The sequence below is a fragment of the Schistocerca gregaria genome, unplaced genomic scaffold (assembly GCF_023897955.1).
Source record: "Schistocerca gregaria isolate iqSchGreg1 unplaced genomic scaffold, iqSchGreg1.2 ptg000914l, whole genome shotgun sequence".
Classification (NCBI taxonomy): Eukaryota; Metazoa; Arthropoda; class Insecta; order Orthoptera; family Acrididae; genus Schistocerca; species Schistocerca gregaria.
Genome location: NW_026062272.1, coordinates 152,501 through 157,500, shown reverse-complemented (window position 1 = coordinate 157,500; position 5,000 = coordinate 152,501). Strand labels below are relative to the sequence as shown.

The 5,000-nt window shown below is 52.5% G+C and overlaps 1 non-coding gene across 1 annotated transcript in view; it reads right to left on the bottom strand.

Annotated features, from left to right (window-relative positions):
• Positions 1-1,105, bottom strand: part of LOC126325279 (small subunit ribosomal RNA) — a 1,893-nt gene extending 788 nt beyond the window's left edge. The window contains exon 1 of the ribosomal RNA XR_007559973.1: positions 1-1,105. This exon is cut by the window's left edge and continues 788 nt beyond it. This is a non-coding gene — a ribosomal RNA (small subunit ribosomal RNA).
• Between the last annotated feature and the right edge of the window lie 3,895 nt (positions 1,106-5,000).

The following is a 5,000-nucleotide window of genomic DNA, read 5'->3' as shown; positions in this document are numbered from 1 at the left end:
TGGTTAGAACTAGGGCGGTATCTGATCGCCTTCGAACCTCTAACTTTCGTTCTTGATTAATGAAAACATACTTGGCAAATGCTTTCGCTTCTGTTCGTCTTGCGACGATCCAAGAATTTCACCTCTAACGTCGCAATACGAATGCCCCCGCCTGTCCCTATTAATCATTACCTCGGGTTCCGAAAACCAACAAAATAGAACCGAGGTCCTATTCCATTATTCCATGCACACAGTATTCAGGCGGGCTTGCCTGCTTTAAGCACTCTAATTTGTTCAAAGTAAACGTGCCGGCCCACCGAGACACTCAACAAAGAGCACCCTGGTAGGATTTAAACGGGGTCCGCCTCGGGACGCGAAAGCACCCCTTCGGCTCGCCCCACCGGCAGGACGTCCCACGATACATGCCAGTTAAACACCGACGGGCGGTGAACCAACAGCGTGGGACACAAATCCAACTACGAGCTTTTTAACCGCAACAACTTTAATATACGCTATTGGAGCTGGAATTACCGCGGCTGCTGGCACCAGACTTGCCCTCCAATAGATACTCGTTAAAGGATTTAAAGTGTACTCATTCCGATTACGGGGCCTCGGATGAGTCCCGTATCGTTATTTTTCGTCACTACCTCCCCGTGCCGGGAGTGGGTAATTTGCGCGCCTGCTGCCTTCCTTGGATGTGGTAGCCGTTTCTCAGGCTCCCTCTCCGGAATCGAACCCTGATTCCCCGTTACCCGTTACAACCATGGTAGGCGCAGAACCTACCATCGACAGTTGATAAGGCAGACATTTGAAAGATGCGTCGCCGGTACGAGGACCGTGCGATCAGCCCAAAGTTATTCAGAGTCACCAAGGCAAACGGACCAGACAAGCCAATCCGATTGGTTTTGATCTAATAAAAGCGTCCCTTCCATCTCTGGTCGGGACTCTGTTTGCATGTATTAGCTCTAGAATTACCACAGTTATCCAAGTAACGTGGGTACGATCTAAGGAACCATAACTGATTTAATGAGCCATTCGCGGTTTCACCTTAATGCGGCTTGTACTGAGACATGCATGGCTTAATCTTTGAGACAAGCATATGACTACTGGCAGGATCAACCAGGGAGCTGCGTCAACTAGAGCTGAGCAGCCGGCCGCCCGGGAGTGTGTCCCGGGGGCCCGCGCGAACACGCAAGCGTCCGCTCAATTATTCTGCAAACAGGAGGAGGCCGAGCTCCCCTGCACGATACACCTCGAAACCCTCTCAGGTCCCGGCGGCGCGCAGCGCCGTCCTAGGTACTTGGTCGGTTTCGAGAGAGGCGCAATCGCCCGGAGTTAGGCGAGTAGACGGTTTTAGTGCGAACACCCTTGCTCCCAACTGAGCTTGCCGCTGCCGACAGAGGCCCGGGAGCGTGCTGTCGTGGCATTGCCGGCGGGAGACAACACGCGCCACCTATGGTGACCGGCAGCTCCAACGCCAGCGCCACACAAGGGCAAAGCCCCACTTGGGTGCAGAAGCGAACTCTCCCAGCACAGCGCACGCGCCAACACGTCCGCACAACTGCGATACAAACCACCTGCGAGAACCGCTGGGGCGACCGAGCAGCAGACGGCGTCGCGGCGCCGAGTGCCAGGCGGCGGCGCATCCTCAACGCACACAGTCCTCAATCAGACCAGCACACTGCAGATGTCCACCGCGCTTCGCACCGGGCTCGGCTGAACCAACTTTGGCCGCCAGGCGCCGCGTGCAGGGTGCGCCGCAGCGTAGCTGCGCCGCCTGCCGGGCCCGTCGGCTGGCGCTCCTGCCACTCGGCGCCCCCCACCAGCCGGCTGTTGCGCGTGCGCCCACGCAGCGCGCGGCCAACACGCCGGGCGGCCCCCCTTCACCGGCCGGGAACAGTCCCACCAAGCCACCGCCGCGTATCGCTTCATACCCACATGGGCCTAGTCACGTGTGTGGATGTGGCGGGTACCGCTGAAACAACCGGTTAATAGCTGTACCGATCGTCGCCATCACAGATTCACCTCCAGCGTGAACAACCGCTCAACAACGGATTTCCAGTTCATTTGCGTATCTTGGGCAGTAAACGTAGATGTCCACCTACATTTGCGAATTCAACAATTCTTGCATGCCAGGATGTCATGTGTCACGACACGCTACATCAGACCACATACACACTGCGACATGTGCAGAAGAGAACACGTGGAAGGTGGCCCGCGCAAGTATGCGATGTCCCTTCCGCGATCCACTGTCAACCGGCATCTGCGGCATGTCCCAGATATGGAACGCGGTCCACCAGGGTAGCACTTTGTGTGAGGCAATACGACAAAGTCGGAATACACGCGTCACTACATCAGACGGCTCACGCTGACCTGACCTGACCTGACCTGACCTGACTCACCGCACCACCACCCCCAGCGACCCAGGGTGACATACAATGCGTTCGTACGTTCCTCCCACACGCCTCTACGGCGTACCACAGTGCAACCTAGCTGTTATTGGGAGACGAGACAAGTAGCATCGAGCACAACATATGGAAATTGAGATTCGACACCGTTGGGCACAGCCAGCGTACAGTCACACGTATCACACTACTTCACTCTGTACGTAACTACCGATGATCGGTACAGCGTGTGGGTTACGCGTACGACATCAGCGGACAATGGACACAGACCATACCACGACGTACACTGAGGGCGTCGACATCTGAATGCAACTGAACAGCTGCGAGGCTCATTTAACACTCACACGCCAGACCGACCAGCTTGAGAGGACAGAGACACAAAGAGGGGGACAGAGGGGGGGGGGGGCCGATATAGTCCTATTGCAGTACAATTGACAGTGGATAGCGGGAATATGTGGAAAGTAAGCAACACTCGCAAGACATCTACATGAGGATAACAACGACACCAGAGATTCCGAGCAGTGAACTATGTTAGGCAAAGGGACAACGTGGGTTAGGTTAAGGGACAACGTGGGTTAGGTTAAGGGACAACGTGGGTTAGGTTAAGGGACAACGTGGGTTAGGTTAAGGGACAACGTGGGTTAGGTTAAGGGACAACGTGGGTTAGGTTAAGGGACAACGTGGGTTAGGTTAAGGGACAACGTGGGTTAGGTTAAGGGACAACGTGGGTTAGGTTAAGGGACAACGTGGGTTAGGTTAAGGGACAACGTGGGTTAGGTTAAGGGACAACGTGGGTTAGGTTAAGGGACAACGTGGGTTAGGTTAAGGGACAACGTGGGTTAGGTTAAGGGACAACGTGGGTTAGGTTAAGGGACAACGTGGGTTAGGTTAAGGGACAACTTGGGTTAGGTTAAGGGACAACTTGAGTTAGGTTAAGGGACAACTTGAGTTAGGTTAAGGGACAACTTGAGTTAGGTTAAGGGACAACTTGAGTTAGGTTAAGGGACAACTTGAGTTAGGTTAAGGGACAACTTGAGTTAGGTTAAGGGACAACTTGAGTTAGGTTAAGGGACAACTTGAGTTAGGTTAAGGGACAACTTGAGTTAGGTTAAGGGACAACTTGAGTTAGGTTAAGGGACAACTTGAGTTAGGTTAAGGGACAACTTGAGTTAGGTTAAGGGACAACTTGAGTTAGGTTAAGGGACAACTTGAGTTAGGTTAAGGGACAACTTGAGTTAGGTTAAGGGACAACTTGAGTTAGGTTAAGGGACAACTTGAGTTAGGTTAAGGGACAACTTGAGTTAGGTTAAGGGACAACTTGAGTTAGGTTAAGGGACAACTTGAGTTAGGTTAAGGGACAACTTGAGTTAGGTTAAGGGACAAATTGAGTTAGGTTAAGGGACAAATTGAGTTAGGTTAAGCGATAATCTGGTACAGCCACAGTTAGGTTAAGCGATGATCTGGTACAGCCACAGTTAGGTTAAGCGATGATCTGGTACAGCCACAGTTAGGTTAAGCGATAATCTGGTACAGCCACAGTTAGGTTAAGCGATAATCTGGTACAGCCACAGTTAGGTTAAGCGATAATCTGGTACAGCCACAGTTAGGTTAAGCGATAATCTGGTACAGCCACAGTTAGGTTAAGCGATAATCTGGTACAGCCACAGTTAGGTTAAGCGATAATCTGGTACAGCCACAGTTAGGTTAAGCGATAATCTGGTACAGCCACAGTTAGGTTAAGCAATAAAGTTGGTTAAATTTGGTATTGTGGGAAAGGGGGAAGAGAGAGAGAGGGGGGGGGGGTGGATAGTGGTGGCAGTACGCGGATGCCTGAGTCACCGTCAGATACGTCACGTCGGTTCGATGCTTGTAGCAAGAGGCTGGCGGGTCTGTGTCTCTCACTTCTGCAATTTTTCATGTGGTATAACACGAGGGCGGGGGGTGATATTTGGTGCCCCTCTGTGTAGGATGTGTGTTGGTTTATCTGAGCAATGGTAGTTGTCGGAGGAGTGGGGTATTGTGCTTTTATAGGTGGACCTACTGCTCTGGTTATCATAGTGTCGACGGTGCAATGTCGCAGAGAGGATGCACTCGACATTGTCGCATTCCAGATGTTTACGTATTGTGTGTCTCCGTTGCAGGCCGAGAGTGGTGCATGTTCGAGTGTCTGGCTGACGTGCGATTCACGTTGTGTGCCCAGTCTTACAGCACGTATAGGGACATTCGCATAAATCATCTATATGTGGCCTTGCATCATTTACTAAGCAGTGCCGTGAGACGACCGAACTATTAGGAAAGTACTGATGTACCGCATAATGTTTACCTTCCACCACACGGCGAGTATCGACTGTGCCCAGCGTTGCCACCGCAGGCAGCGGTCACCGTCACCATTGTGCGGCGGAACGGAACATCTATATCCTCAGAGGAGCACTCTTTGCCGCCGGGCGTCAGGTCTCGCGGCCTGCCGGCCAGCGCCCACGACGAACTTACTGCATGTATAGGGACAGCGGGAATTTGGCATACTTGATATAACTCTTCATGAGACGCAAGATATAGGGGTGGATTGCAACTTACGACTGCGAGAAAAGTCCGCCGTTCATCCGCCGGAGTTGCGAT